The sequence below is a fragment of the Lathyrus oleraceus genome, chromosome 6 (assembly GCF_024323335.1).
Source record: "Lathyrus oleraceus cultivar Zhongwan6 chromosome 6, CAAS_Psat_ZW6_1.0, whole genome shotgun sequence".
In the NCBI taxonomy this organism is placed as follows: domain Eukaryota; kingdom Viridiplantae; phylum Streptophyta; class Magnoliopsida; order Fabales; family Fabaceae; genus Lathyrus; species Lathyrus oleraceus.
Genome location: NC_066584.1, coordinates 504,615,341 through 504,628,611, shown reverse-complemented (window position 1 = coordinate 504,628,611; position 13,271 = coordinate 504,615,341).

Sequence of the window (13,271 nt, the reverse complement as noted above, 5' to 3'; positions counted from 1 at the left end):
ATTATCACAGGAGGTTTTGTCAGATCACATGACATTTTCGTGACTTGGGTAGCAGTGATGTGTTGCTAGATACCGCTCACTGTTTATTATGTTAAATGCGTGATTTAATATAATTGCCAACGTCGCGAAAACCTATAGGGTCACACACAAAGAACGGATTGATGAGAGATAGAGTAACTAAGGAACACTGTAAGGTACGGTGCACTTAAGTGGGAGACGAAATATGGTAAGGTACCAAATACTTAAGTGATTTTGGGCATATTATAAGATATGGGCCAAAATACACTTAAGTGGGCTTTTTAGCTTGAAGCCCACACAAGTGGTTCTATAAATAGAACCCTTGGGGTAGAAGCATTAAAACTCCACTCCACTCCACTCAGACAGAAATTCAAGTAGAGACTTGGAATTTTGTTTCCCTCTTTCTCTCACTCAAAGCCTTCATTCATAACAGCTAGCACTGCGATTGAAGGAATCCGTTCGTGTGGACTGAGTAGAGACGTTGTCATCGTTCAACGTTCATGATCGCCCCGTGGATCTGTATCAAAGGTTTTGATCATTATCAGAGATCTGCACCAAAGGTTTGAATCGCCACAAGAGGTAACGATTCTATCACTTATCATGCCCATTCGTAAGGATCACTAAATGGAGAAATTTTTAAATTTCGCTGCGCCTTGGATGGCAATTCTCCTTCACTTATGAGAGCTGCAACGGCACACCCGAAAGGGCAAACCCATTGAGTATCTTGTCCGATTGTCGAGACCATTATCCGCCTTAGGATGACCGTGTTTAGAATTCACCTATAAGGGGAAGGTTTGATTCTTACAGATACAGGTTCTGTTGGTGACTCTTTGATGATGACTAATGGTTTAGTTCTTGATTTGGGTCCTATTTATAAGTTGGATTTATGGATTTATTTCTGACACGCCGGAGTGTTGGTGTAAGCCCTAGAGGCCAATACATTTTGGTACTTGTATCGAATAATAAAAGGCATTCTCTTTATTATGGTTGATTAATAAAGTCCCTGGAATAGATAGTCCGTTTAATGTATTAAGTGTGACTTAATCATGAGAACACATTAAACATAAGGATACTATTCCTAAAGTATCCGTAGTCGAGCTTTAGTGTGAAGTGGGATAACATTAAAGCATTAAGACTATTATGTTTGTAGAATGATGATCACATCTCATGGATCATGGATAAAGAGTTATCAAGTCTTAAACATAGGTATGAATATTAGGAGTAATATTTATACCGGATTGACCCGCTATGAGAATACTATATAGAAAGTTATGCAAGGTGTCATAAGTTATTCTCATGGTGATAATAGTGTATTCCACTCTTCGACCTGAAACCACTATGGATCCTAGATGTAGAGTCGAGTGCTTTATTGTTGATCCAACGTTGTCCGTAACTGGATAACCATAAAGACAGTTGATGGGTACTCCACAAAGCATGCTAAGGGACACGAGTGACCTAGATGGAATTTGCCCATCCTGCATAACAGGATAAATGTCTATGGGCCCAATATTGAACTGGACAAGGATGACACGGTCTATGCCTTGTGTTCAATATAGACATAAGGGCAAAAGGGTAATTATACACATAATTATTATCACAGAAGGGATTGTCAGATCACATGACATTTTCGTGTCTTGGGTAGCAGTGATGTGTTGCTAGATACCGCTCACTGTTTATTATGTTAAATACATGATTTAATATAATTGCCAACGCCGCGAAAACCTACAGGGTCACACACAAAGGACGGATTGATGAGAGATAGAGTAACTAAGGAATATCGTAAGGTACGGTACCCTTAAGTGAATTATAGAACATCGTAAGGTACGGTGTACTTGAGTAGAATACGAAATATGGTAAGGTACCATGGGCTTAAGTGATTTTGGGCATATTATAAGATATGGGCCAAAATACACTTAAGTGGGCTTTTTAGCTTGAAGCCCACACAAGTGGTTCTATAAATAGAACCCTTGTGCAGAAGCAAAAATTTGCGGTTGCATTATTTTCGTTTTCTCTCTCTCTCTCTCTCTCACTCAAAGCCTTCATTCATACCAGCTAGCACTGAGATTGAAGGAACCCGTTCGTGTGGACTGAGTAGAGACGTTGTCATCGTTCAACGTTCGTGATCGTTTAGTGGATCTGCATCAAAGGGTTTGATCGTCACAAGAGATCTGCATCAAAGGGTTTGATCGTCACAAGAGATCTGCACCAAAGGATTCAACCGTCACAAGAGGTAAATATTCTATCACTGATCATGACCATTCGTAAGGATCTCTTAAGGAGAATTTTTTTTTAATTTCCGCTGCGCTTTGGGTCGCAATTCTCCTTCAGTGGTATCAGAGCCACTTACGAAACCATGAATCGGATAGGTGTTTAATTTCTGTATTAATATGATTAAAAGACAGAATGAATCAATTAATTAAACGGGCAATTAAATTTGGCATCATGAGTGTATAAGTTGGATGATTGATGTTGACTATGCTTCGGAATCCGACATTAGTATGGTGAAGCAGCGATACATCGATCGTCCATAGGTTACGCAATTGAGACCGATCAACTTATATATGATATAAGTAATCCTAATGCAAAGTACGGTATATGTGATATATTATTTCTGTTTCATTCATTCGAACACTAAATGATTGTTTTCCTTTGAGCGATCAATGGTCATTTGCTTCGGAATCCGACATTAGTATGGTGAAGCAATGACCTGTTGATCAATCATACTGAATCAACAATCGAGGTGTGTTTGACGGTCTGAAATTGGCGCATTAGGGTTGGTGACGGCGCAAGGGTTGTGCCGTCAAGGAGTCAAAGAGTTGTGAATTTAGGGCTTTTGGAACACGTCTGTTGACTGTTTCAAAGTTTGTTATTTTGGCTGTGTGAAGCTCGTGTGACGAGCGTGTTGAATGTTTCAAAGTCTGTTATCTTGGCCGCGTGAAGCTCGTATGACGAGCGTGTAACAAGCGTAACAAGATGGATTCGTGACGAGCGTAACAAGATGCGTAACGGTCGTAACAAGATGCGTGACGGTCGTAACACGCTGCGTGACGCCCGTGACGGTCGTAACACGCTGCGTGACGCCCGTGACGGTCGTAACAAGGACGTGATGGTCATCACATGCCTTGTGACGGTCGTCACACACACAGAGTGGGGTTTCTGTTTTGACTACGCAAGGGTTGTGTTGATGCAAAACAATGTCCATTTCAAATGAATTGTTCATTAAAATTTTGGACAGGGGCGCTGCCCCTCCAACCCCGCAAGGGCGCTGCCCCTTGACCCCATCCGCTGATCGGTCAGCGGAACCACCGTCCGCTGACCGGGCAGCGGAAACCCCTGCTAACTCTGCGTAGTGTGATCGGTCGCCGAAATTTAATTTGGTTTTAATTAATTAAAGGAATTAAAATTTAATAATAATAATGTGTTTATTATTATTGCCTTGTGGTGATCAGTTATGGCCTTAGTTGTCCTTTATTTTGTTTTGGGTTTTTAAATACGACCTGCGTGTCGTGCCTCTCCTTTTGATCTCTTAATGTAACTTCTTTTCTCATCTCAATCCCTCGTATGTAAAACGAGTTTCTTCTGGAATGTAATGTTATGAAGAAAGAGAAGAAGACAATGTTATGAAGAAAGAGAAGATTTCAATATCAAAGGAGGACAACCTTGAAGATCAAAGGAGGACAACCTTGAAGATCTTGCTTGGAGAAGCTTAGATCGTTATTAGGTTAGCTTAGGTTCTCTCATTGGCTTGGGAGAACAATTGCGCTAGGGGCCATAACTGTTTCATTGTTATGTATGTTGATGCATGTGAATGTATGTGAATGTATGTTGATGCATGTGAGAGACGATTTATATGATAAACAAGCCGGTGAGATCAGTACAATTGCAATTCCCTCAAAATTAAATATTAAGTTTATGCTTTCCAAGTTTTAACACTCATCAAGATTAGTAATGGATAATGTAGGTTTCGCCTACGCGAGGTGCATGATCTATATATTAGTAACGTGCGATGGGATAATTGTAATATCCAACTGTTAAAACAATGGGTCAAACTTAACTAAACAAATTATAATAAGATTATATGTGTTTGCTTTCCAAGTTTTAGCACTCATCAAGACTGGTATCGGATATGTAGGTTTCGCCTACGCGAGGTGCATGTTTTGTATTAGTTAAGGTGCGATGGGATAATTGTAATATCCAACTGCTAAAACGATGAGTCAAACTTGATTATAATTTTCTTATATATGTTTAGAAGCAAGAGTTGGGAATAATCCATATGATGGATTGGAATAAGGAGTTATTCACCCAACTGAAATTTTCGAGAGTTGTATGAGATACAACTGGAAGGAGTTCCTACCTAAATAACCTAGTTTTGTGTAATCCGCCTACGCGGACTTAGAACGAAGTGAAATATGGATCTCGACCCACTAGAAAATCTTCCAACGGGATTTTCCGAATCAAATGATGAGGGTCATTTGTTTTGAGTAAAATAGTGGGAGCATATTTGATTAAAGGCCTAATTAAATATGTCAATGATACTTATATTTTCTTAATCCTTATGTAGATAACCATGACAACAAACGCCTCTAACAACATATTGCGATCAATCCTTGAGAAAGAAAAATTGTCTGGGACAAATTTTCTAGATTGGTACCGAAACATGAGGATTGTCCTCAAACATGATAAAGGGAAAGGCAAGGAAGTTGCCAAACCCAAACCCACTATTGCTACTTTGAAGCCTAGTGGAAGCATAGAAAAAGAAGGCACCTGCTTCCATTGCGGTAAGACCGCACACTGGAAGAGGAACTGCCCAAAGTACCTGGAAGATAGGAAGAATGGAGTAGAGACTCCAACTTCAGGTATTTTTGTTATTGAAATTAATTTATCTACTTCTGCATCATGGGTATTAGATACTGGATGCGGTTCTCACATTTGTACAAATGTGCAAGAACTAAAAGGGAGTAGAAAATTGGCAAAAGGTGAAGTCGACCTACGAGTTGGTAATGGAGCAAAGGTTGCTGCCTTAGCCGTAGGAACTTATGAATTAACTTTACCTAGTGGTTTAATAATTCAGTTAGAGAACTGTTATTATGTACCAGCAATTAGCAGGAATATTATTTCCGTTTCTTGTTTGGACAAGTTCGGTTTTTCATTCGTAATAAAGAACAATTGTTGTTCAATTTATTTGAATGATATATTCTATGCTACTGCACAAATGAACAATGGACTATATGTCATTGATCTCGAAATGCCTATATATAAGATTAATACTAAAAGGATGAAACCTAACGAGTTAAATCCAACTTACCTTTGGCATTGTCGATTAGGCCACATAAATGAGAAACACATTTCCAAACTCCATAAAGATGGACTCTTGGACTCTTTTGATTATGAATCATATGAGACATGCAGATCTTGTTTAATTGGAAAGATGACAAAGTCTCCATTCACAGGAAAAGGTGAAAGAGCTAATGATCTTTTGGCCCTCATACATACTGATGTATGTGGACCACTGAACATACCAGCCAGAGGAGGTTTTCAGTACTTCATCACATTCACTGATGATTTCAGTAGATATGGTTATGTGTATTTAATGAAACACAAATCAGAGTCCTTTGAAAAGTTCAAGGAATTCAAGAATGAAGTACAAAACCAACTAGGTAAGAATATTAAAACTCTTCGATCAGATCGAGGTGGTGAGTATTTAAGCCTAGAGTTTGATGACCATCTGAAAGAGTGTGGGATCCTATCCCAACTCACTCCTCCTGGAACACCCCAATGGAATGGTGTATCTGAGAGAAGAAATCGAACCCTGTTAGACATGGTCCGATCCATGATGAGTCACGCCGATCTTCCAAACTCCTTTTGGGGACATGCACTATTGACAGCAGCTTACACACTTAACCGTGTTCCATCCAAAAAGGTTGAGAAGACACCATATGAGATATGGAGTGGTAAGAAACCACATATGTCTTACATGAAGATTTGGGGTTGCGAGTTTTATGTGAAACGACAAATTTCAACTAAGCTTGAGCCCAAATCTGACAAATGCTTATTTGTGGGGTATCCTAAAGAAACAAGAGGGTATTACTTCTACAATCCTTCTGAGGGCAAAGTGTTTGTCGCTCGAACTGGAGTTTTCCTAGAAAAGGATTTTATTTCCAAAGGAACCAGTGGGAGGAAAGTAGAGCTTGAAGAAATTCAAGAATCACAAAGCATAGATACACCTATGGAGGAATTAGAGCAGGAAACACAAGAAGTTGTGGAAGAGCAACCTGCTCAAGTAGAACAAAACCAGCGTAGGTCAAGCAGGATACGTCAACTACCTGAGAGATATGGATATCTCATAACTGATCAAGGTGATGTATTACTCATGGATCAAGATGAGCCTGTGACCTACCAAGAGGCCATAACTGGTCCCGAGTCTGAGAAGTGGCTAGAAGCCATGAAATCTGAAATGGATTCCATGTACACAAACCAAGTTTGGACCTTGGTAGAGCCTCCTGTAGGAGTTAACCCTATAGGATGCAAGTGGGTCTTCAAAAAGAAGACTGACATGGATGGTAAGGTACATACCTATAAGGCAAGACTGGTTGCAAAAGGATATAAACAAATTCATGGGATTGACTATGATGAAACCTTTTCACCAGTTGCAATGCTTAAATCTGTTCGGATTTTACTTGCTATCGCTGCATATCATGATTATGAAATATGGCAGATGGATGTCAAAACTGCTTTCCTTAATGGGAATCTTCTTGAGGATGTGTACATGACACAGCCTGAAGGATTTGACATACTAGAGGAAGCCCAAAAGATATGTAAGTTACAAAGATCAATCTATGGATTGAAGCAAGCTTCCAGAAGCTGGAATCTTTGTTTTGATGAAACAGTAAAACAATATGGATTCATCAAGAACGAAGATGAGCCTTGTGTCTACAAGAAGGTTAGTGGGAGCATGATCGTTTTCCTGGTATTATATGTAGATGACATATTACTCATTGGAAACGATATCCCTACCCTACAACAAGTAAAGTCTTGGTTGGGGAAATGTTTTTCTATGAAGGACCTAGGTGAAGCAGCCTATATATTAGGAATCAGAATCTATAGAGATAGATCACAAAAACTGCTTGGCCTAAGTCAGAGTACATACATAGACAAAGTGTTGAGACGCTTTAATATGCATGATTCCAAGAAAGGGTTCATACCTGTGCAACATGGCCTGTGTCTATCAAAAACACAATCCCCTTTAACTAAGGAAGAAAGGGATCGCATGAATAAGATTCCATATGCATCTGCAATAGGATCTATCATGTATGCCATGTTATGTACTCGACCAGATGTCTCGTATGCTTTAAGTGCAACGAGTAGGTACCAATCTGATCCTGGTGATGCTCACTGGGTAGCTGTCAAGAATATCCTTAAGTATTTAAGAAGGACTAAGGACTCATTCTTGATATATGGAGGTCAGGAAGAGTTGGCTGTAATTGGATACACCGATGCTAGCTTCCAGACAGATAAGGATGACTTTAGATCGCAATCTGGTTATGTGTTTTGCTTAAACGATGGCGTTGTGAGCTGGAAAAGTTCAAAGCAAGATACAGTTGCTGATTCTACAACCGAGGCCGAGTATATTGCTGCCTCAAGTGCAGCAAAGGAAGCTGTTTGGATCAAAAAGTTCATTAGTGAACTTGACATAGTTCCTAGCATTGTGGATCCCATTGGTCTCTACTGTGATAACAATGGTGCTATCGCACAAGCCAAGGAGCCTAGATCTCACCAACGATCCAAACACATACTTAGGCGTTATCATCTCATTCGAGAGATAATAGATAGAGGAGATGTGAAAATATGCAGAGTACCTACACTTGACAATATTGCTGACCCACTGACAAAGCCTCTTGCGCAGCAGAAGCATGATGGCCATACTAGATCTATGGGTATTAAGGGTATGCCTGATTGGCTCTAGTGCTAGTGGGAGATTGTTGGTGTAAGCCCTAGAGGCCAATACATTTTGGTACTTGTATCGAATAATAAAAGGCATTCTCTTTATTATGGTTGATTAATAAAGTCCCTGGAATAGATAGTCCGTTTAATGTATTAAGTGTGACTTAATCATGAGAACACATTAAACATAAGGACACTATTCCTAAAGTATCCGTAGTCGAGCTTTAGTGTGAAGTGGGATAACATTAAAGCATTAAGACTATTATGTTTGTAGACTGATGATCACATCTCATGGATCATGGATAAAGAGTTATCAAGTCTTAAACATAGGTATGAATATTAGGAGTAATATTTATACCGGATTGACCCGCTATGAGAATACTATATAGAAAGTTATGCAAGGTGTCATAAGTTATTCTCATGGTGATAATAGTGTATTCCACTCTTCGACCTGAAACCACTATGGATCCTAGATGTAGAGTCGAGTGCTTTATTGCTGATCCAACGTTGTCCGTAACTGGATAACCATAAAGACAGTTGATGGGTACTCCACAAAGCATGCTGAGGGACATGAGTGACCTAGATGGAATTTGCCCATCCTGCATAACAGGATAAATGTCTATGGGCCCAATATTGAACTGGACAAGGATGACACGGTCTATGCCTTGTGTTCAATATAGACATAAGGGCAAAAGGGTAGTTATACACATAATTATTATCACAGAAGGGATTGTCAGATCACATGACATTTTCGTGTCTTGGGTAGCAGTGATGTGTTGCTAGATACCGCTCACTGTTTATTATGTTAAATACATGATTTAATATAATTGCCAACGCCGCGAAAACCTACAGGGTCACACACAAAGGACGGATTGATGAGAGATAGAGTAACTAAGGAATATCGTAAGGTACGGTACCCTTAAGTGAATTATAGAACATCGTAAGGTACGGTGTACTTGAGTAGAATACGAAATATGGTAAGGTACCATGGGCTTAAGTGATTTTGGGCATATTATAAGATATGGGCCAAAATACACTTAAGTGGGCTTTTTAGCTTGAAGCCCACACAAGTGGTTCTATAAATAGAACCCTTGTGCAAAAGCAAAAATTTGCGGTTGCATTATTTTCGTTTTCTCTCTCTCTCTCTCTCTCACTCAAAGCCTTCATTCATACCAGCTAGCACTGAGATTGAAGGAACCCGTTCGTGTGGACTGAGTAGAGACGTTGTCATCGTTCAACGTTCGTGATCGTTTAATGGATCTGCATCAAAGGGTTTGATCGTCACAAGAGATCTGCATCAAAGGGTTTGATCTTCACAAGAGATCTGCACCAAAGGATTCAACCGTCACAAGAGGTAAATATTCTATCACTGATCATGACCATTCGTAAGGATCTCTTAAGGAGAAATTTTTTTTTAATTTCCGATGCGCTTTGGGTCGCAATTCTCCTTCACGGAGTTCTGTCCGTGGTATTTATCAGCGGGTTCCGTTTATTTCGGATCCCCGGGTTGAATTTGAGGGTACTTGTTCAGAGGATCTTGTTGTTGTCCGATCAGTGGATTTCCTGTGATGATGGTAATGTATCCTCCGCTCCGTTTATTTCGGAACCCCGAGTTGGATTTGTGGTTACTCGGTCCCTCAGATGGTTGTGATCAGTTCGGAGACTGGAATCCAGTACAGTTGATGTTCAGATGACTTGGAGGATGGAACTTTGGATTGCATTCATGCATTTGCATCATTCCCATTTTGCATTTATCCGCATCTAACTCATGTTTATCCATATGCAGGGTACATTCTTGATTGAGATCCTGGTTGAGAGGCATCCTTGTTCCAGATATGAGGACCGGCTTGAAAGATGATGTCGTCTACAGTTTCTTTGATCCAGAGATTAGTGTGTTGAGGGATATGATAGCCTTGATTACACCTGACCATGTGGGGATGTTCCGTGAGACTTATGGTGGTATTCTGAAGATGGTTTTCAGGCTCACAGATGAGGATAGGAGTGCCATCCATACTCTTCTCCAGTTTTATGATCCGGGTCTGAGATGCTTTGTTTTCCCGGATTACTTGTTGGGACCTTTGATGGAGGACTATACCGGTATCTTGGGTATTCAAGTCAGAAACCAGATTCCTTTCTTTGTCACTAAGGAAGAACCCGATGTTGCCGAGATCTCTCGTGCTCTTTATTTGAGCCCCGAAGTGACTAAGGGAGGTCTGAAGGAGAAGGGAAAGTTTCCCGATTTTCATCTGAGTTTCTTGGAGGCCAAAGCCAAGGAACATGTTGTTTTGGGTAATTGGAAGGCCGTTTGTGCTTTGCTTGCTGTGAGCATTTATGGAATTGTTTTGTTCCCTAATCAGAAGAACTTTGTGGACATTAATGCCATCCGGGTGTTCGCTCAGAGGAATCCTATTCCTACCTTGATCGGATATGTTTATTACTCGGTCCATAATCGGAACGAGAAGCGGCGTGGAGGATTGATCAGATGTTATGCTCAACTATTATACAAGTGGTTCATGGGATATTTGCCTTCCAGAGATGCTTTTGTTCTTCTTGACCATACTGTAAATTGGGCAACCAAGTTGATGGGTTTGCGAGCCAAAGACATAGCTTGGACTCACAATGGTGTGGCTGGACGAGATTTCATTTGCAGTTGTGGGAGTTTTCCCAATGTGCCTCTTATAGGAGTTCAAGGTTGTATTAATTATAACCCGACGCTTCTTAAGAGACAGATGGGATTCGCTATGGAGGTTCCTCCTCTCGAGTGTGAGATTCAGGGGTCTTTCTACTTCCCGGTTGAGGGTAATCAGTCATCATTGAGGCAAGTGTCTGATGCATGGCGCCGCATTCAAAGGAAAGGCAAGATTTCTTGGGGTAGAGCTAATAACAGGTCTTTTCCCCCGCTTGATGATTGGCTTAGAAAGAGGGTGGAGTTCACTCGTCTACCATTTCCTGTGGGTGATCTTTGGTATCCGTTAATTGAGGGACCATGTTCTTCTGTCAGTATGGAAGAATTTCTAGAGATGAAGAAGGAGAGAGATCAACTGCAAGCCGAGAAGACTGAGTTGGAAATGAGCGTTGCTAGGATTCAAATGGCTAATCAGGAAATCAAGGGAAAAGAAGAAGACCGGGCTAAGAGACATGCTCAGGAGGTGAAGCGTTTTGAGATAGACACCGCCTATTATCGTCGCAAGATCAGCCAAGCGTTAGAGTCATCTACGAAGGAACACGACATTACCAAGGAGAAGTTGGCTAGAGCTTTGAAGGTCATTGAAGATGAAAAGAGGAGACAAATCCTTGTGAAGACTCAAAGGGAAGCTAGAGTCAAAGTCCTTACCGCAGACTGGGAAGCGAAGTTGAGGGTTAAGGATGAAGAGAAAGCGAAGATTACGGCCGAGAGAGATCACTATCTTGCTGAGAGGGATCATTATTTCCGACAGATGAAGATTCATCAGAAAGAGGTGGGAAGACTTCAGTAGGAGAATACTGAGCTCAGGTTTGCTATGAAGTTTACCCGGATGGTTGGTGGTGCAGAACCTTCCGTGGGACCTTCTTCAGTTTAGACTTTTGTTGCAGTTATTATCATATGTTGGATTACCGTCAGGCATGTTGACGGAATTCACTTATTTGTATTTCTTTCTGATTCTGGAGAATTGTAAGGTTGATTTGTATCAAACATGATGTATGACTCTCGCACGTATTGCGCACTTTTGCTATACAGTGGTTATTATCATTCAGTGAGTGATCTTCAAGCTTTATTTGCTTTTCTATGTACACTCACATAACACACACGTGGTCGGGTGATATCTTTGCTAAATCATAACTCTTGGCTCTGTATGGCAAAACCAGATGATTGATGTCAAAATGTTGTTGTCGGATTATTACTTGTCTCGGTGAAACCAGGATCGAAAGACAAAATGTCCCTCATATGGATAGACATTGCATTCATGCATGAATCATAATAACTTGTCTTCTATTTTGCAGGTGTCGGTTTCTAATGTGCTTGATTGTTTTAGGAATCATTGCTCGCACACGCAAAATCATCCCTTTGCATGTAGCTCGTCCGCACAGATACCCTACCAGGTGCAACAAATCCAAACTGATGGATCTACCCAACGCTGACATTCTTGAGCTGAAGGAGAAGATGAGTGAATTGATCAACGTCATGCAAGGGTTCGCCCTGGGACAGAAAGCACTCGCCGATAAAGTGGATAAGCTTGAGCGGGCTTCGGCTGCCAATAATGGCAATAATCAAGAGGGTACTTCCAACAATGGTCAGGGTGGTTCTAGGGATGGTGGAGATCCCAGAAAGAAGGCAACTACTGTTGGTGTGGTCCTCAACAACGGTGATGGTTTTGGTTTTGCTGCAGGCGGTGGACTAGGTCCGATGGGCAATACTTTGAAGGATAATCAGTTTCCTCCTTTCTTTGGGGCCGAGGAGGATAGAGAAGAAGACCAGTTCTCTATGCTGAATGAGCAGTTTGGTCAGTACGGTGTTCAACCACCAAGCAAAGAAATTCAGGCACTAGCAGAGAAGATCAGGGCTCTGGAAAGCTATGCTACTCCTGGGGTTATCAATATGACAAACATGGGGCTGGTTGAGGGGATTGTGATCCCACGGAAGTTTAAAGCGCCCGCGTTTGATAAGTACAATGGGAGTTCTTGCCCGGAAACTCATCTTCAGGCCTTTGTCCGAAAGATATCTGCCTACATTATGGATCAGAAGCTCTGGATGTACTTCTTCCAGGATAGCTTATCTGGTGGGTCTCTGGAGTGGTATACCAAGTTGAGATCATCAGATATCAAGAGCTGGCAGGATTTGGGAGATGCTTTCTTTAAACAGTACCAATTCAATGCTGACATGGCTCCTAGCCGTACCCAGTTACAGGGTATGTCTCAGAAGCCAAATGAAGGGTTTAAAGAATATGCACAAAGGTGGAAGGAGTTGGCTGCCAGAGTTCAACCTTCATTGGTGGATCGAGAGATGTCTGATCTGTTCATGGGTACCCTTCAGGGAACTTTTGCTGAAAGAATGGTGGGATGCCTGGTTACCAACTTTGCTAACATTGTGGTGGCTGGTGAAAGAATTGAGAGTTGGCTGAAAATGGGGAAGATACAGGGAAATGCTTCGTCATCTGGGTCGAAGAAGCCATTTGGGAACGATCAGCGTAAGAAGGAGGGTGACACGAGTGCTGTGTATGCCCAGAGAGGACAGGGTAGGGATCGTTACTACCAGCACACTACTGCGGTAACAATTCCTGCTGATAATCAACAACAGTAACAGCAACAGCAATAACAACAGCAACAACAACAGC